This window comes from Sorex fumeus, unplaced genomic scaffold, assembly GCF_029834395.1.
Source record: "Sorex fumeus unplaced genomic scaffold, SorFum_2.1 ptg000002l, whole genome shotgun sequence".
NCBI lineage: Eukaryota > Metazoa > Chordata > Mammalia > Eulipotyphla > Soricidae > Sorex > Sorex fumeus.
Window position 1 is genome coordinate 46727709 of NW_026606059.1, and position 21041 is coordinate 46748749.

The 21041-nt window shown below is 47.4% G+C and overlaps 1 protein-coding gene across 1 annotated transcript in view; it reads left to right on the plus strand.

Moving 5' to 3' along the window:
- Positions 1–14494: 14494 nt before the first annotated feature.
- Positions 14495–21041, plus strand: part of ST3GAL1 (ST3 beta-galactoside alpha-2,3-sialyltransferase 1) — a 115076-nt gene continuing 108529 nt past the window's right edge. Inside the window, exon 1 of the mRNA XM_056112183.1 lies at positions 14495–14540. The gene's annotated coding sequence lies outside the window, so the exon portion shown is untranslated. The remainder of the gene's footprint in view (positions 14541–21041) is intronic.

Consider the following 21041-nt stretch of genomic DNA (forward strand, 5'->3'; position numbering starts at 1 on the left):
TGATACCACCACCATTACACCTTCCCACCCCCATTATTTCAAATTTTCCAGTCACCACACAAGCCTGCTCCAAAAACAGGTCCCAAATAATTTATGTTGTATTGCTTGTTATGACTAATACACTAAAAATAATCCCAGAAAGTTTGCTTAGAGTAAAGTGTGTAAAGATTATTATATTTCACCATGGAGCCATTTAAGCCCTTGTATAAGAGATTATTAACATGTTGCTACAGATTGAGCCATGTGTACTGATATATTTTTGATGGAGATTCGTTGCCTTCTACTTCACACCCTATCCAATGTGGTGTGCTACTCCTGGTACATCAGTGGCACAGAGTCACAGCCATGCGCTCCAGGAATTCTAAAATTTTAAATAGGGTAATGCAGCAAGAGTTAAATATTTAACTGGATGGTGACTTTGGGGTCTGGAGGCATCTCTGCAGCTTGTGGCTCTCTTCCGAGATTTATTTGTGAGTGTCTGAATTATGGCCATTAATGAACTTATATGATGCCAGAGGCAGTTTGTGGGAAGGACTGCCAGGCTCCTGGAAGAACAGGGAGATGGCGGGAGGTCACCCATCCCGGATTCTGTGAGAGGCTGGAGATTTCGGTCACAAACGCTGCATACCTGAGTTTTTCAGCAGATTTACTCATGCATCAGGCTCATTTTGAGCGCATGAAGATCGGCAGTGAGCATAGCGGCAATTGAGTTCTGGAGGTTTTCGGCTTTTGGGGCTCTGTTTGAGCAGGTGGTGGGCTCACTTTCCCTACTCATGGATGCTCTGGATGAGACTCAGCCTGGCGCGGGGTGTGGAGAAAAATCTTTGAAAGGAAAGGGTATGGGGGGTGGGAGGGATGTAGCTCAGTGTGTGTGAGGCCCTGACCTGAGTACATTTCTCAGCACCACCAAAGGAAGGGAGGGCATGCTAGTCAGAGCAGCCAACTTGTACCAGAAAGTAAAATTAGAAGTAGATAAATATGTACACCATTTTGGAACAACAAGGACAATAAAGTGTGAGTTTCTATCACTTTAGAACCAGTCCTATCTACCAGGACTTGCAAAAGATAAATTACCTTTTACCTGAGTTAGCCATTGTTATTCAAGGGTGGGGGTGGGGGTGGGGGTGGGTGAGGTTCTACAGCAAAGCCAATCCTGTTACACATGATTTGTACACATGAAATTCTGAATCCTTTCTTCTCAATAGAATTCTTCAACAACTTTTCTGCCTGATGAAGTTTCCCCTTCCTATAAAGACCACTGTACAAAGGCACTGTAGCAATTTAAGTGATTTTATCAGACTGATAAAGGATGAATAACAGGAGTCTCATCACCTAGGTCCAGTGCTGGAGTTCCCAAAATAACCTCCTTAGTCTGAGCTATCTCCAGAATCAGTAAGTGCATATCATTAAATGGAAGAAGCTGACTCTAATTTATATCTTATATGAGTTTGCAATTCAAAATCCACGAGTGCGCACCAAAATATTTGGTAAATCAATACACATAAAAATAGCAATCACTACTTTTTAGCTTACTGTGCACTATGTGTCCAGCTCACTTACCAGTCACTTTATTTAACCTTCTCAACAGTAGAGGGTCAGTTCTATCATTATCCTCCTTCTAGTGCTGGAAAAGCTAAAGCTACATGTCTGGAATCACCTCCACAACCTGCAAAGGAAGTGTGTGTGGGGGGGGGGGGTCGTGGGGGGGGGCGGGAAGGCTTGTTTTTTCTACTTTTCTGAGAAACACACACACACACACAGTAATTAAAACAAGATATGGATAGGTTTAGTTTCAAGAAAAATGAATTCATGAAACTACAAAATGCACAGAAAGGTTATTTCAGAGTCACATTCATTTGTAAAGAGCACATACCTGGATGGCATTTCCACTCTTTTTTAAACATGAAACTTGATATGCTCAAATGTCCTAAAGTTGGGTATTTATGTGTCAACTGGGAAAAAACAAAATGCAAAAATCAAACCTTCCCTGGGTGGAATTAAAAAGCAAATTCAAATTTTGCAATTACCACCGTACATACATATTTTAAAAACAATATTTTTAAATTAAGACACCATGATTTACAGAGTTAGACAAAGTTGAGGTTTAGGCAGACTATGTTCCAGTACCACAGTCAAGTAACTTCAACCAATGTCCCCAGGTTCCCTCCCATCCCAACCCCTAGCCTGTCTCTTTGACAGGAATATTTTTTTAAGTTTGTTTCAATTTATCTTTTTTAAACCAAAAATATCAAAATGAAAACATTATCAAATATACGCCACCTATTACAAGCCTCTTAAGTTGGTTATTGTGGTCTGTATGTCTTGTCTTCATTGTCACTGACTCTGTGTCTTGGATATGTAGCTATACCACTTCTCCATACCACTGATAAAGTACATATCTTTTGTTTTGTTTTATATTTAAGTCACACCCAGTGGTGTTCAGGGGCCATTCAGGTCACTCAAATCAGTTCTGACAGTGCTGTGAACTGAACTACAATAAGTCATTTGCAAGGCATGTGCTTTACCCTGTAACATCTCCCTGAACTAATGTGTACACGCCATTAAACAGAAGCGAATAGAAGGACTTTCTTCCTCCAGAAGTTTGCCCTTGGCTTTGGCAGAACCCTGATGGTTGGTAACTCCAAAATGCGTGATTTCTCATTCTCATTTGCAAAAACATTTGCAGGCACATTGACAAGTATAATACACACAAGAACTATTCTAATTAAGAATGGTCATCACCTGTTGAAAGCTTATTGAAACTCTGACACTAAAACAGTAGCTTTTCATGTATTCTTTATCCCTAAACTGAGAGATAAGCATCAAAGTGTAGGCAGATAGAAACTTTGCCTTAGAAACTTTAGCAGACAGAAACTTTGCCATAGATACATGAGCTGCAAAAACGCTGCAAATCCCATTTGACCAGCAATACCACTTCTGGGAATATATCATGGAGATACAAAAAAAATACAGTAGAAATACCATGTGCACTTGTTATGTTTATTGCAGCAATATTTACAAGAGCCAGAATCTGGAAAAATCCCGAGTGCCCAAGAACAGATGACTGGTTAAACAAACTTTGGTACATCTACACAACGGAACACTATGCAGCTGTTAGAAGAGATGAAATCATGAAATCTGCATATAAGTGGATCAACATGGAGAGTATCATGCTAAGTGAAATGAGTCAGAGAGAGAGAGGGACAGACATAGAATGACTGCGCTCATTTTTACAAAGCAACAGAATGGGAGACTAACACCCAAGGATAATACAGATAAGGGCCAGGAGGATCATTCCATGGCTTGGAAGCTGGCCTCACATACTGAGGGGAAAAGCAGCTGGGATAGAAAAGGGACCACTAAGTGAATGATGCTTGGAGGGCTCACTTGGGATGGGAGATGCATGCTGAAAGTAGACAATGGACCAAACATGATGACCGCTTAGTACCCATTGCAAACCATGACACCTAAAAGGAAAAAGAGAGTAAAAGGGAATGTGCCTGCCACCGGGTGGGGGGGGGGGGGGAGGATGGGAGGTGGCAGGAGGGATACTGGGAATATTGGTGGTGGAGTTGTGGAGACTGGGCACTGGTGGAGGGATGGGTACTCAATCATTGTATGATGAAATGTTTTCATGAAAGTCTATAAGTCTGTAAATGTATCTCATGCTGATTCATAAAAAGAAAGAGAGAGAGAGGAAGGGAGGAAGGAAGGAAGGAAAGAAGGAAGGAAGGAAGAAAGGAAGGAAGGGAGGGAGGGAGGGAGGGAGGGAGGGAGGGAGGGAGGAAGGAAGGAAGGAAGGAAGGAAGGAAGGAAGGAAGGAAGGAAAGAATAAAAACACTGCAAATCCAAATCAGTCCCTGCACTATCCTGCAACTATCCTGCAGGCACACACCATCCAGAACTCCTGCTTATACCTCTATGCTCGGCTGCTTTCTCCATCAAATAGCAATGTGTCTTGGCTTGCTCTGTGTCTGTCCTAATACTCAATTTCCCAGGTCAAGGTGCTAGTTTTTAAATGTCATAAAAAGGTGATATAGAACATTTCTGATCCCTAAAGAGTCTCCACAATTTCTTCTTAAGAATGAAGGTATTAACCTTGGGGTGTTGGACAGATTTCAAATCTAGTAATTGCATTTGACCTGCTTTGACATGACACAGAGGTAAAATCACAGGGAAAAAATCATAGAACAAAAGGTTTCCTGTGGCAAGGGACCCTTGGAGATCACCCAAACTCGTGGCTTCCATCCCAGGAAGCATTTGTCCTAAGAGGAAGCACATACAAATTTTGCCATCATGGAAAGCTCCCTCTCTTATCCTTTCTCAGGCACCTTGAGCCTCTATTTTAAAGAACATCTTATGATAGTATTAATCACTGATCTGTACTATCTTCAGTGACCAGCCCAGGGCCCAGTCTCCAGCATATTACTTAAGAATTATTTGGGAAATGGATCAATATAGCCCAGTGAGGCACCCCTGGGCTCCCATGGAGCACAGTTTGAAAACAGTATTCTAATACAACCTCTTTTTCTTGCACAAACAAGAAAAATTATATTATCCAAAGGAAACATGTCAAATGGCTGTAAAGTAACAGAGCCAGTACTTGGAGCCAGGACATCAAAGCACCAAGACTGTTCTTGTTGCTCACTGCATGAAGGATGACTGACCAAGGATCAGCACCAGTCTTGTCCTTGGAGTTCCACTATGGAAGGAAGTTGTTGGAAAGCTCCTGGGTGCCACTGTAAATGTCCTGGATGCTGAGCCTCTGGGACTTAGTTTTTCTTTAAAATAAATAAATAAATAAAATGTCCCCTTGCCCCCAAGTCAGTCTTGTACACAATGAAGTTTAGGAAGCAGAGTCTACAGTAGCTTGCTAGTCCAAGAGGTAATCAGACATTCTGTTGACTGAGCATTCTTCTGCTTGAGGCCAGATGAAGAATGATGTGTCTGGGGAGGCAGTGTGGGATTCTATACAGAGTGAAGTTCTTACATGTATCTTTTCATTAAGAAACATTCTGTTGGGGCTAGAGCGATAGCACAGTGAATAGGGCATTTGCCTTGCATGCGGCTAACTGGGTTCGATTCCCAGCATCCCATATGGTTCCCCAAGCACTGCCAGGAGTAATTCCTGAGTGCAGAATTCCAGGAGTAACTCCTGTGCATTTCCAGGTGTGACCCAAAAAGCAGGGGAAAAAAGAAGGAAAAAAGAAACATTCTGTTGAAAATTACCATGAGCTCAGTGTCCCATTCTTACCTCTCTCCATGTTTCACAAATGATCTTAGTCACATCTGTGATCTCTACCACCATCTATTAACTTGAGCTTCTTGTTGAACAACCATGATCTTTAAAATCTAATCATCTGTAGCTCTGTGATTTCCTAGAACCTGGCTGAAAATCCTCAAAAATCCTCAAAAATCCACTCCTCCCACAAAGTGGTGGGGCCATAATTTAGTCTAAGGATAGGTTTATGGTTCCTTTATGCTTTATACATAATTATAAAGCAGTAAATTTATCTGTTTCTTCTGGTATGGAGAAGGACTGTTATTCGGAATTGGTCACTAGAACAAGTTGCAATTGAATGCTACACAAAATACAGAAATGTGGCATGTGGAAATGGTACGCAACCCCTTTCATCTTACAGAGAGTAGCATGCTGTGAAAATTGCCACCATCTACACCCAGGGTCAGATAGAGTTGCACTTTGATTGCAAGTAACACAAAAGACCTCACTTGGATGCCCTAAAGCAGTGTTTCTCAACATTTACCTGACCATGGACTCCTTCTGGTTTTATTATTTTTTCTCTGTGCCCTCTTGTTTTACTATTGACCCCCTAGTCTAGTATCGTATTCATATGTGGCCCCTTGGAATATTCCGGGGAACAGAACTGAGCCTCATGGATTCCAGTTGAGAAATGATACCCTCAGGATAAATAACACTGTTTTGTTCTTCCCCCTAGGGAAATAATGCTGAGTATTATTGTATATTTTCTTTTCTTAGACGAATCACGAATCACGACCATCCTGTTATTCGTCGATTGCCTCGAGCAGGCCCCAGTAAAGTCTCCTTCATCCTAGCCCTGAGATTTTTAAGAAAGTGCTATATTCAAGGCTCTTTAGGAGAATGAGACCCACCATTGTTACTGGTATTTGGCATATTGGGTACACCACGGGGAGTTTGCCAGACTTTTCTTAGACAAAGAATCCAAACTGGGCTACTACTATCAGTGACATCATGGCTCAAAGATATCTTTGAAGATCAAAGATCTTAACCTCATTGTTTTCATGCTGATCTTACCATTGAAGATGCTAGTATGGATATCTCATGGGTGTCAGTGTATGTGTATACGGGCATATGTGTATGCATGTGTTTGTGTGTATTTAAATATGATTATCTTATTGCCACAAAGAAGCAGAAAATGATTAATGGGTGAGTGTGTGAGTATAAGTAGCAATGTCTGATTCACTACCAATAGAGAAATAAGTGTTTACCTCTTTTCATTGTCCCCACACAGTCTTGAATGTGTTGTACCTATTTAACCTTGAAACATCCACCCGTTGTGCATGTTTTGCTTCTTTTTGACATCAGATCACTTACTTCTTTCAGATTACTGCAGTGATGAAACTCATGGTCCACACTCATGGTCTACTTCCATCCCCATTTCTACCAGACTTCCTGGGTGGTCTGGCCAGTATGTGAATGTCAATGACTCCATTACATCTCCCACCAAGTAAAACCTTCAAGTACATCCAATTGCTGTCAGACCAAAGCCTGGGCTCTACCACCTGCTTCCCTGTAGCCAGAAAACTTGTGAACCTTGTGCACTGCACACCCTGCTCTCTCACCTAGCTTCGCTCCCTTCTAGACTGAAAAGGCCAGGAGTCCCCAGCCAGAGAAACTGCCCTCCAAGTGACCTCACTATACTTACTTGCTCTCTGACTCTGACAAATGTGGTGGACACCATTGTATCAAGACACCATTGATCCTCTGCAGAACCATGGCCCCTGAAGGCCGGCAACCATGCTGTCCATTTCTGTGGCACTTAGCAAAGGATATGGCACTGCAATAGGTGCTCAATAAGTGTTTTAATGAATGGTTGTGGCTTTCTCTAGTGCTTTTGTAAATGGACTTGTCCACTAATGTATAAGTAGGCAGCAGATATATACAGTAACAATGGCTTCTAATAGCCATATTTCCTAAGGGGAACATGCTAAGGTTGTATAGAGAGTGAGAGTAAAGTTTCCAGTAGGTGGCATATCCATGCTGCCATAAAATGTGCAGACCCAGAAGGGGTCAGATTGCTGGAGAGCCTTCCAGGGCCCTCTACCAGTCTACACCTGTGCCCAATGGCAGGTTCCCTAGAACTGGTGATGTGTGCAGAACACAAGCATAAGAGCTAAAAGAGAACATATAATTAATTGCTACTTATTTATGAGTTGATTAGTAGTAGCTAAATATGTAGATCGCATGGGTCTTCTGTCACTCATGTTTCCCAAACTCAGTAGGTTGGAAGGGGAATAGGGTCTTGAGTCTCTGAAACAAAATTTTCCCCGGGATCTCTCTCTCTCTCTCTCTCTCTCTCTCTCTCTCTCTCTCTCTCTCTCTCCTCTCTTTCCATGTGTGAGCCCTTGAGGTTTACACGCTGCTGCCTGGTCAGTTCACTCAGAGTTGGATTGTTGATCCATGACCTTAAGGGAGCTGCTAATCAGAATCTTGCCCCAGAAAGATGAGAACTCTGAGTGGATGAACAGTGGTAAGTATCACTGGAAGGATTCTTTTGAACACTGTCAAGATGTACAGGGCCTACAAACATACAGAAAAGTTTTAGAGAAATCCCTGGATTTGACAGTGAAAGACTTTGGGCAGGAAAAAAAACAGAAGTGGAAGAAAGTGATGAGCAAGATGGAGGGGGAGAGAGAGAGAGAGAGAGAGAGAGAGAGAGAGAGAGAGAGAGTCAGGTTTCTCTTCTTCCTTTAGCTCCCTCTCAGCCTGAGGCAAGTACATCCCAATCTACTTTTGTCTAAGAAAGCTGAGCATGTCCCTGGGTAGGGCATAGCACAGCAAAACTCCTGCCCACTAGCAGCTCTGAACTTGTCTTTGACAAGCCAAGAAGCCCTTTCCTTTCAGCACCATCACCCAACAGCATCAGGACCCATTAGGATCTTTCCACTGATGTGCCAAGAAAGGGAGCAGAAAAGATCACATCAATTTCCTTCACCATTATTCCTGAGAGCTTGGCTGCTGCTCTGAAAACATGAAGTGGGTGAGCATCAAATCAGAAATGCTCTCTCTACAGCCACTCCCAGTTGAGACTGCCTGCAGGTGCTCTAGGGCAGGGTGAGTGGGGAGACATACTCAGAATAACAGGGGGTGATGGATGTGCATTCACATGTTCCTGACACACAGCAAAGGATCTGGGCACCTAGAAAAGCACCTTCTGTCTGGGATGCAGAAGCACTGCTTTCAGGAATGTCAGGACTCCAGGGGAAAGGGAGGTGGGGCAGGGGCAGGGGCAGAGGGGCTATTTAGGTTTCCAGGAAAGAAATGAAGCAGAAAGGAAATGGGATGGGGGAGTCATGCATGGCTAACTCATCAGAAATGGGATAATGATACCTGATATGCATCTTTATATATAGATCAGGAGATGATTTATATGTGTTTCACTGTAGACTCACTCAACAAGGAATTTCCCTCTCACTGTGAAGACATCTAGGAGATATGCCAAAAGCCCAGGGCTAAGATAGCTCTGACTTGGTTCCTGGCAAAACAGCTGGATGATCTGGGGCCACTGACAGAGTTTGCATTCTATAGAATATTATAGTGTAGGCATGTCAGTCAAACAGCTCCTCCTTTGCAAACTGCTTGCCGATACACTTCTTCATTAACTTATCCTAGAACACTTCAATACTATTGTAATAACTATGCTTTTGGGTTACACCAAGTTTTGCTTGGAAGGCTATTCCTGAGTCTACACTTGGGGGGCGGAGGCGGGGGCGGGTCACTTCCTATTGTGCTGAGGGACCAGGCAATACCTGAACCTGAGCCTCCTGCATACCAAGCATGCACTCATCCATTCAGTGATCAATCTGGACCCCCAATTTTTGTTATTAATTTATGATTTTTTTCTTTTAATCCATTTTGGGGAGAAGTATGGACACCCAATGTCATCCAAGACTTACTCCTAAGTCCTGGAGGTACCTGGGATAGAACTGGGGTCAGTCTATGAAAAGGCAGCCATGTTAACTCTTGTATTCTCTGGACCCCTATTTATTGATTGATTTGGGGGCCATGAACCTGGTGTTGCTCAAGGGCTGCTCTGGGTTTTGTACCCTGAGCACCACATGGTTTCTCCTAGCAGTGCTCAGGAGAGTATACAGTGTCAGGGACCAAAGCTAGGATTCCTGCGTACAAAGTATGTCCTCTACTCTGTTGAGGTATCTCTTGGATATCTTTAAAATTTTTAAAAATTGAGGGGGCATAGAATGATAGCACAAAGGTTAAGGTATTTGCTTTACACATGACCAACCTCTGTTTGATCCCTGGCATGAATGTAATGAATGATTCCTGAGCACAGAGACAGGACTAAGCCTTGAGCACTGCCAGATGTGGCCCAAACACCCTCCTCCAATTTTTGTGGGGTCCACATCTTGGGGCCATCAGAACCAAACCCAGCAATGTTTCAGGTGCTATATTATGCTGCGTACTGAGCCCAAAGCCTTGCACCAATAAGGAATGGGCTCTGCCATTGAAGCCACATTCCAAATCCATTGAGAACTATCTAAGAAGGATCAACTCACAAGTTGGATGCTGCAATCTGTAGAGAGCAAAGTTTGAGACATTCCCTGTCCAAATCAGAAGACAAAAGCCATCATCTCTACAATCATGCAGCTCACTGCAGGTGCTGGTTCCTGGGAGAACATCAGATAAACAATCTCAACCATCAGACCATACCTTGATTCGAGGGGATCCTCCCAGGGCCCCAAGGGGGCCCAGATGAAAAGGCCCCTCTGGCTAGGAGATTCGGTCTCTGCAGAGAGCAGTCTAACCCCTGGGAAATATCTCTGCTTCTCTCATCCCATACATGATAGTTACCTAGGAAATACCAAGAGTAGGAAATACCCAGATTCATATCTCTGAAAGAGCAAAATCCCACAGATATGTCCAATCAGAGGAGCTCACCCCTTTCCTACAATTGAAACTAAAACAAACATGAGGTGGGGGCTGAAGAGATAGTACAGTGAGTAGGGTTCTTGTCTTACATGCAGCAGCCCCAGTTTGCTCCCTGTGGTGCCTCATGTGGTCACCTAAGCCTTGCTCAGAGTGATCCCTAAGTATAGAGATAGGAGTAAGCCCTGAGCACTGTCAGGTATGGCCTCCAGACCAAAACGGAATAAATAAAAAAATAAATAAATAAATAAATTTTCCAACAGGATCTGGGAAGGTCTGAGTCAGTCATGAAAGACCTAAAACTTTTCTTTCAAACTCTGATGAGCAATGAGGAAGGAAGGACATAAAAGCAGCCAGAGCACAAACTCCCCTAGCAGCTTGACAGTGCTCTGAAAACCTGTGAAGCTGTGCAGGTTTTTTGCTTGCTTTGATTGTTTTTTGGGGGGCTTTTTTTTTTCTTTTCTCCCTGACACCTTTTTTTTCCCCCATCTAAAGTACAACTCTATGTCATTTTTGGTTTCTTTCTAGTTGTGGATTTCTTTCTTAAAAGAAAACAACAACAACAACAACAAATTATTCACTGTGATTTACAAAGCTGTTAATTACAGAGTTCTAGCCACTCAGTGTTTCAGCTCCAAAGCCGCTACCAGCACCAACATCCTCCAGCAATGGATTTTTTTTTTCTCACTCTCCTCTCCCCCTCCTTATTTTAAATTAGTTTTGCCTCTCTTTCTCTCTTCTCTGAATCTTTTTCCTTGGGAGAGAAATCCTATGGCCTGGGTAGGTATCCTGTTTAACACCTCTACCTTTCCCTCCAGGGCTGAGAGTCCGAGGGAGAATGGGCTGGGTCTGGCCCTGAGAACCTACACGGTTCAGTTTTGAGTACCATCAAACAGTATGCCACGTTTAAGGGTGGCATGTCTGATGGTATTACTCATCATAGTAACCTAGAGATGAAATAAACAAGACAGCAGGTCAAAGAGGCCAAGGGGTAAAGCAAGCAGCCTAAGATCTCACCTCCAAGGAGCCTGTGCTAATGGCTCTGGCATGAAGCCTCTGGAGACACAAGAGCATCCTTCCACCACACACACACACACACACACACACACACACACACACACACAAACACCTTTTTTCTTTTTCTTTTTCCTTTCTTTCTTTCTTTCTTTTTTCTTTCTTTCTTTTTTGTTGTTTGTCTTGGTTTGGGGGCAAAGCCGGCTGTGCTCTGGGGTCACTCTTGGGGGTTCTTGGAGGACCATATGGTGATAGGGATAGAAACCAGGTCCAAATAAGGCATCCACTGTTCGCAATAGCCAAAATCTGGAAACAACCCAAGTGTCCGAGAACAGAAGACTGGTTAATGAAATTTTGGTACATCTACACAATGGAATACTATACAGCTGTTAGGAGAGCCAAAGTCATTAAATTTTCTTATAAGTGGATAGACATGGAGAGTATCATGCTAAGTGAAATGAGTCAGAAAGAGAGGGACAGACATAGAAGGACTGCACTCATTTGTGGAGTACAAAATAACATAACACGAGACTGACACCCAAGGACAGTAGATACAGGGCCAGGAAAATTGCTCCATAGTCGAAAGCCTGCCTCATGAGGGAGTGGGGGGGGAGGGGAAGGGAGCTGGAATAGAGAAGAGATCACTAAGAAAATGATGGTTGGAGGTGATGTAGGCAGGCAGATAGGGAAGGCCCCTTCCCAACACAATGGCAGTAAATCTCCTGGGAAGCAATAGCCCTGACCTCAGGGAGAACTAACTGGCACCAGTCCACCAGTCTGTGACAGACCCTGCGGAGGCTTGCCGGCTACAGGGATGACAGCAGAATAAATGGAGGCCAATTAAGAACCAGAGATTAACCAGAAGCTCCAAAGCTGTTCCTTTGACACTTGACCAACCCCCTCCAACAGAAGCTCCTGCAGAAACAAAAGTCAGGAAAGGAATTTCAAAGAAGACCATCACCACTACCAACTGCCCTTGGTAACCTCCCTAGCAGCGAACTTTTACCTAGGTAGAAGCCCCACATGGGATCAGGTTGGAAGAGAAACCCTATAAAGGCCATCTTGAACAAAGGAATTGCCTGCATATGCTGCCTGAGCACACATGTTGCCGGCACCTCCCCTCTTGAGATGTATACTTTCATGTTTTCATGTCTAATGCTGGGATGTGTGTAGGGGCTCTCTCCTACCTTGGAGAAGCCTGGGCTCTCTTTTGAGCAAGTTACTTTCCACTCTCCCACTTACTCTCCCTTCTTCCCTTCAAAACCTCTAAATAAAAACTGTGTCATTTCACTGCTTGTCTACTCCTGAAATTCCTTTCTGCAAGGCGAGACACCCTGGGTTCTGGGTGGCAGAGGTGGATGGGGAGAGAGTGACCATCTTTCTCCTCCCTGCATCACATGTGACCTGTGAGGCACACCGACATCAGAGGAATTGGTCGGGATGGGACATGTGTGCTGAAAGTAAATAAAGGACCAAACATGATAACCTTTCAGTATTTGCATTGGAAACCATAATGCCTAAAAGAAAGAGCATATGGGAAATATTGTCTGCCAGGGAGGCAGTGGGAGGGTGGAAAAGGAGGGGTATACTAGAGATATTGGTGGTGGGGAATGTGCACTGGTGGAGGGATGGGTGTTTGATCATTGTGTGATTGTAACTCAACCATGAAATCTTGTAACTATATCTCATGGTGATTCAATAAAAGAAAAAAATAAAAGAAAAAACAACAACAAATAAGCCATGCATCTTAATAACTCCTATACTAAATCTCCAGTTGTCTTCCTTTCCCTCCCACAAGGCCAACCTCTTCTTCCAGAGCTGTGAACTGTAGAAGAATGAATTGAATTTGACCACTAGAACAACCCACAAGCCAGTTCTACCTCCAACGCCCCGCCCCCATTCCTCTGGCCCACCCAGAGGCTCAAAAGCTCTGTGCTCAGGGAGCAACTAGTCTCCTGCATGAGAAGCATCAGTTCAGCCCTTTGGGCTCTCTGCCTTTAACTCCACATTCCCTACAAAAGTTGCCAAAGAGGGAGACTTCCATTTAGGAGACATATCCCCACAACGAGATCTTTGTTAAATGTTTCCCACCCCGTGCTCTAGCATCTACCTCTAAGATCTTTTTCCTGCGGCTAGACAAGACCTTTCCATCGGCTCCAAGAAGAGGAAACAGCATCTCTCCCGCCCGGTATCTGATCTCCAAAGGCTGTCGGGTCGCCTAATCCCCTCCCACGGCCGCCCAGGGGCCGATGCCTGCCTGGGGTCACCCTGCCAAGAGCTCACTCTGCTCTAGAGCGCGCTGCAGCTTCGGCAGAACCAGCCGCGGGGACCCACGAGCCCAGGCCGCGGGAGCCGGAGGGGGTTCGGCTGGGGACCGCAGGGCACATAGACTAGGGCTCCAGCAGCGCCCCTCCCGCCTGCTCCCGGGTCGCCCCCGGAGTTCCTCGCTCCGAGAGCACGCCGGTGCCTAATGCTCAGTGGCCAGCCCGGAGATCAGCCCCTTCCCACCCGGGTGAAAAGCCCCGACTCGGACTTACGGGCACCGCTACGTTCTCTCGGTGCGCACCAGTCCGCCGCTTCCCGGGACGTGACCCTGAGACCTGACACTCCCCCTCCCCGCCCCTCCCCGGACCCCCAGCCACCTGGACACTCATCCTTAGCGCCGAGCGTCTCGGCGCGGCCTGCACTGAGCCCCGCTCTCGGGACGCCGATCCAGTCCCCGCAACTGCAGCTCCGCTCCCAGCGTCGCGGCTGTCCGGGCCTCCTGCTCCGGGTCCACGTGGCTCCGGAGCGCTCCCCGGAGCTCGCTGGAAACCCGGAGCGACGCTGGGGGGAAGGCGAGCCGAGCCGGGTGGGAGGAGGGGGCCCGGCGAGGGGGAGTGCGGGGCCCGAGGGGCGGGCACTGGGCGGAGGCAGCGCGGGGCGGCGCGCAGTGGAGGCGCCCGCCGGGTGGTGGCGCGCCCCGGGCTCCCGGCCCCGGCCGGCCAGGGACGCGGCCCCTCCCCGGCCGCGCCGCCCCCGCCGCCGCCTCCCGCTACACCCGGGGGAAGGTGTTCCCGAGACCGCTCCCATCCTCACCCCGCCTCCCCACTTCCCCGGCTCCTGCCCCCGCCGGCGGAGCCCCACTATGCCAGACAGTTTCGACACTTTGCAAAGACAAAGACCGGAGGGAGGAGGAAAACCGAGGAGGACCAGGCGGGAGAAGAGCCGGGGAGAGCGAAGGGAAAGGGGCGATGTGAGCTGGGACGCGGGCGAGGACTCGGGACACTCCCCCTATTACTCTCCCGCGGAACCCCCCCCCCCCCCAGCCCCCCGCCCCGGGTCTCCGAGCCCAGGAAACTCCGGCGTGTCTCCAGCCGCGGTGAGTGAGCGCGCGGAGCCCCGCGCTTGTGGCGGGCGGCGCGCTGCGAGCTGCGGCGTCCGCCCGAGTGGGGCAGTTTCGTGCGTGTGATCCCGAGTGCCGGTGGGGTGGGAGTGGGAGGGGGATGATTGCCTGCTCCTGGGAACCCGAGGGGACGTCTAGGAGGGTGTGACAGTTGGAAGTGGGACTGGAACCCCAGGCGGTGGGAGAAAGGCGCTGAGGGAATCTTCTTTCCCTAGCCTGATGATGTTTGATCAAGAGATGGGGAAGGGAAGGCTCGCACCCAGGGCTCTTCTGCACTTCCCAGCTCTCGGCAGGGCGCTCGCAACGGGCCCCGGGCAGCTGTCCTTTGGGATGGCCTCGGTGACATTGCACGGGTGTACGGGGCTGAAATCTCCCGGGTCGGGGCCACCAGAGGGCGGAGTGACCAGCGTGGTGGCGCGCGCGTGGGGAGAGAATCCCGGGGCTCTGCGCTGGGGGGAAGGGGGGTGCTATAGGTCTCCTGGAGGCCACGGGAGATCTGGACGCTCGGTCACGGGGCAGTACCCGGATCCAGCCCCCAAATCCGCTGTGAGCCGTCGTAGATCCTGGGGCGGACGGGACGGGGTGACTGTCCGGTGACCACCTTCCCGGGACACCGCCAACCCACGGCGTTCCGGATATGGTGAAGTTGCGCCCCCCCCCTTCCCGCCACCCGCCGGGTGGGGCGTGGAGGCTGCTGGATAAGGCGTGGTTTTGAATGGGCTAACGGGAGAGTGGTACTTAGGGAGTGGGGCGATGCGTGGGGGTTGTTGGCAGCTCTCCCGAGTCTGGGAACCGGGTTAAGAGCCACAGCTCCGGAGAAACCATCCGGCAAAAGTTAACTTGGTTGCACCTCCGGGGTGCCTGACCTGCTCAGGGTAAGAGTCCACGTCTGCAGAGCGCGCACGAGGACGGGCGGTATGGACACCAAGCGGAACAGTCAGACTGGGGAACAGCTCGATTCCGAATAGGACAGTGGCGCAACTTTCTGCCCCCACCCCCCGCAGCTTGAGTGTGTTTGAGCGTGACCTTGCGGAAGAGAGCGCGAGAGAGCATGGCTGGATTTGGGATGGGGAGTGCGGCTGCACCCCTGCTGGGGGCTCTGACCCAATCCTGGTGGCCAGGATTCTGCGGATGTGTTCAGATCATCTGGAGCCCCCCACCGAGTCTCTCCTTCCTATCCAGACATACCCGCCAACGTGTACGGAGAGCTGGGTTTGTTAGTGGCCAGTGGGCACGTGCGCGCCCAGAAGTGCCCGAGTGCGTGGGCCTGGATTGGTCGCTGCGTCTGGAGGGCTCTGTGTGTCCCGCAGAGGGACATAGCCTTGACCCTATGGGCATTAACCATCTGGTTGCAAAACGGCAGAAGGCATTGGCCTGACTTTCAAGGGTCTGCCTCCAGGGCACCCCTCCCAGCTTCCTCTTATCCCCCTCCTGGGGTCCCGATGATCCAGAAATCCTACAGTTTCTCTGGGGAGACTTCTTCATCTAGTGCTCACCGAGGCTTTGCAGCTATTGGGCGGGTAGAAATAACAAAATGAGCAGGGAACCAGGTGGTCCTGTGATGGCCACCCAGCCCGCCTAGATAGCACACAGTAGGGGTTAACTTTGAAAGGACAAAGGTGCCGACCTGGGCCCCTGATGCCACTCCTCATTTCTCTATTGTGGGATTTTTCTACCCAGTCAAGGCCTTTCCGAGGCCAGACTCGACTTGAACACCTACTACGTGCAGGACTCTAACCCAAGCTAGTTCCTAGAATCTGCTGGAAGAACTTTTGATTTTCTTTCCCCAGAGTCACAGGAGTGCGAGTCGCAGAGACTGGGAAAAGGCATGACGCAGTGCCCCCTGCCGGCAGCTGTGGAAAACTGTCGCATGTTTGCGCTTTGGGGAAGGGGCCCGGAAGGTGTCCCAGATTCCTTACTGTGCCCCTCCCTCCAGCCTTGTCTCCCTTGAAATTTTCTAGTTGGCTGAAAATGCTGACAGGAGTTCACCATTCCATGCCCCCGTCCTCTCCCCAGATCTGGGTGTAAAGTCCTCTCTCATAATCTCCATCTCCCTCTTGCCCTCTGTCTCTGCTGTCATATCTGACAGTGCCCTGAGCTAGTGTTCCTGGTGGTGCTCACGGAACCATATGTCTTGCCTAGAGATTTCAACAGGAGAGGGCGGAATGTAAGGCAAGCAGTTAGCCTCTGTACTGACCTTAAGGTCATGACCCAACTTGGCACACAGACTGGGTAGGCATTTCCTCTGCTGAGCTCACCCTCCCAAAGTTGAAGACCAACACAGAATTGCTTCCCTGAAGCCTTTTGGTACATTACTTTCGACATCTGATAAATCTAAAACAAGTTTTTCAATAGAAAAGAACTTAGGATCTTGGAAATGGAGTATCTCTGTAATTTTACAAATAAATGATACAGAATAAATATCGCATGAGAGTATGAACACATATGTAGGTATATGTATGAACATATATTCATGCAATTCATTCACTTGCTATGAATTCTTATTTATATCTCTTTGCCTGTGTATGTGCATGTGTGTCTGTGTGCATGCATGCATGAATGTGTGTGGGTGTGTGCTTAAAGGAAAGAATGAGCAGAGGGTCTTTCCTGCTTTTGAATAGTTCCACGCAGCTGAGCATGCAATGACTTGTATTTATGACAAGTGACTGTCTTTCGGACAAGGCAGGAGCCAGGACAAGGTGAGCAGGACCTCTCCTCCCCTCACTGACAGATCATCAAACACACAACCTTGAACAATGGACTAAGACAAAAACAGAAAGTCTTGCCAGAAGTGATGGTGGAGGCTGCCTTTGGGGGTTTGGATTCTGTGCCTATGTTTCACTGCAGCCAATAGAAACTCTTTGTTCAGCAGCCCTCTTGCTGACCTCAAGGCTATGATCCAACTTGGCACAGGGTAGGAACTTCCTCTGCTGGGTTCACCAGCACCCTATCATAATTGGGGACCAATACAGAATTGCTTCCCAAAAACCTTTTCGTGACCCAGGTATAGTAGGTAGGCCCATCTGGAAACCTGTCTGTAAAGATTTCTTAGAGGTCCTGGAGTCTTAGGATTGGGGAGGTAGTCCTTAAGGCCAGGATATCATCTGCAGTCAAGCTGTCTGCAGACCAGAGATGTAGGAGCCTCCCCAATGGATCTTGACGTTTAGAACCTCCTGACCAGTTAACCTTGCCTAAGTTCATTGAAATGTAGCAGGCTGCTGATTCATAGGAGTTATATTTAGATGGGGCTTTGCTGCCTGGAGACTCAACTTTGACACTCTCCCCAGGTCCTTACCCATATCACTGAAAGCAACCAAAAAAAAAGAGAGAGAGAGAGAAAAATACTGCCCCCCCCCCATCTCATTAGCTTGATTTCCAACCAGTTCTTTATACATTGGTGTGCACACACATACATACACAGAGTGGGATGGGGTGGGGGGGGGGGAGAGAGAGAGAAGGATACACTGAGACACAGACACACGCCAGTGAAAGATCTGGCCTGGCCCCAAAGATTTCTAAAATTAGGTACATACACACTTTATTCAGCTCTGGAACCTCAGGGACTGGAGAGCTCTCAGCCCCACGGGCCCCAAGCAAACTGCCTCTAGTCTAGTGTCAGTGCTCAGTTGTTTTGCAACTTGGCACCCAAATGGCTCTGGACTCTGGGTCTCAGTTTCACTTGCTGCAAAACAAGAAGCTTGCACTTCTGCTGACATTGCCTGGGGTTCCTTAAAGCCTTTCTTTGTGAAATCAGCCCTGCCCTCTTTGCTTTTGCCCTTCTCTGAGTCCTCCTGGACCACCAACAATCCTTCCTCTACTGACCAGACCCAGGCAAAGGACCCACAGATGCCATCCTCATCCTTATTGGGTCTCAGCAAAGGAGATGACAGGATAGAGCACATGTTTCAGCTGCTGGGGGTGGAACACAGACTTGCCTAGGGTGTGCATATTCATGGTGAGAACTCCCTCATGATACATATTGCAAGTAGAAACCATAACAACCTCGCCCAGACTTTGAAACAGCTAAAAAATTCTTAGAAGACCTGTGCTCAGTTTTTTCATCTTCCTGCAAAAACACTGAGGTCTGAAGGGGAGGGCTCAGCAATAAATCGTGGTGAGAGAGCTAATCTCCAACACTGGTTGGTCTCAAAAACTTGCCCCTCCAACAAGTCCACACTCATCTCTAGACCCTGAAGTCTCTTTCTTTTCTTTTAGGGAATACTGTTACTTTGGAGCCTTTCTTAGAGTGTTGTTGTGGTTGAATGGCTTGAATGGTCATAGAACCAACCTTTACTGCTAGGTTCTGTGTACCTTGCAAGGGATTGAAAGATAGTGGTAGAAGAGCAAGGGGCTCTGGCTCTTGCCACCTCCTTCCCCAGGGTGTTGGTGTTTGTTGTGGAGATATACATGGACCTTGAAGGTTATGCAGAAGAGTGATTTTTACTAGAAAGATGCCTGTGGTTAGTTTGGGATGGGACTGAGAAGGGAATGTTTTCTTCTGCTTTGGGGGATGCACAGGACTCATTGGGAAGACAAAGCCCCAGCAACTTGGGGAATTTTTCTAGATGGAAATCAGACTGCCCATAAATCAGAAAACTGAATTCTAATTGGAGTGGTCTGCACTCCAGAGAGCCAGAAAAAGAAAGTTAAATAAAAGGAGAGATGGGCCATAGGTCTCTTTGGCATGGCTCTGAATTGGCAAGGGGACTAGGGTTTTTTTTGAGTTCTTTGCTTTCTTTTTGCTTGCCTCCCTCCTTCCTGGTTTCCTGCAATTTGTCTAGATTGCACCTCTGAGGTGCAGTGGGCAGTTGTTCCCCTGTTGATGGGGTGTACCCTCAGGGTCAAAGGAGATTGTGTGCGAGTAATAACCACATATGGAGCTGAAACTCCAATCTCGGGAAGAACCTGTGAGATAGAGTTCTAAGAGAGAGGCTGCTTGCCTGTGGCACAGCATCATATCAAATACAAGTTAAAAGAGAGTAATGTGGAGAAGTTGAAAGGAAAGAGAGTAAGTGCCCAGGTGTTTGGCAGAATTAGAGAGAGGATTTACAGATGACTTTTGGAGAACCACTTGGGTGCACAAAGAAGATCCTTGCTCTAAATTGTATCTGATATCTTAAAAAAAAAAGTGAACACCAATAGATATCATTGGGATAGATTTTGTTGCACTGGAAAAAAAAAAAAAGACCATTTGAGACCACATTGAACTAACAGACTGGAGTAGCTAAAAATTCCCTTCATGCATATTTAGTTAGCAGAGGGCTCTTGAGAAAAAAATACAGAAAGACCCCAACCAAAGCAAACCTGTGCTGCTTCTGTAATGAAGAGGGTGGAATGACTCCAAAATATTGTTTCCTGCTGGAAATGCCTAGAACAACTCCATGTGAAAGATGAAAATCCACCTAATTGGGCACTTACATTTTCAAAAATAAACGGCCCACATGGGAAGAAAAGTAGAGGAAAAGGAGAGGAAAAACAACCACTTTCCTTGGAAGACAAGGCAGGAGCCCAAAATAAATTCTCCAAGTTTGTTTGGAACCAGTAATGAAGGAGCACATTCTTTCTTGCTCTCTTTTTATACTGTTGCCTCATACCTACAGAGGACCCCCAGGGTCTGAACTGAACAACCACAGCACCAGCTTTAAGTCTGACCACAACACAGCTGCCATCGTGACCATTTGGTGCTATGTGCAGGGACCCTGGTCCTTCCCATTTGACAGGGAAAGTGGCCTGTCTAAGGTCACAAGATCTCTACACATCCGTCTGTAGCACCGTAGCACTGTCCTCCCGTTGTTCATCAATTTGCTTGAGCAGGCCCAGTGACGTGTCCATTGTGAGACTTGTTGTTACTGTATCTGGCATATCGAATACGTCACGGGTAGCTTGCCAGGCTTTGCCATGCTAGCGAGATACTCTTGGTACCTTGCTTGGTACCTTGGTACCTCCGAGAGGGGTGGAGGAATCAAACTCGGGTCAGCCGGGTTGGCCACATGCAAGGCAAACACCCTACCAGCTGTGCTATCGCTCCATCCAGGTGTCTGAAATGGCCACCCAGGAAAGGGTGGTCTTTCCACACTTAACGGAGAAGGACGCTCAGTTGATACTGGTCACCCCAGGTTTTATGTCTTGCAGAAGACAGATCTAAATCTCTTTTCCCTGGCTTCATCCCTGGTTCCCAGGATCTTGCTCTCCCATCTCCCCCCATGCTCCTGCCATTCATCTGTTTGGCCAAGAACAGTGGCAACACAGTATCCATCCAAGTCTCTGGATCCAAGATAGACTGTACTGTTGATACATACTGCCAAAGCCTCACCATCCATAGTAACAACATATGGCCCAAACACAGCTACCCTGTAGCACTCATGTTAAGTTCATCCACATGACTTGGAAACAAGAGCAAACTTGGTTAAGAACTGGCTTCAGCATTAGGAAATCAAAGGGAAATCATTAGCATTAGGAAATCACATAGCCTGGGGG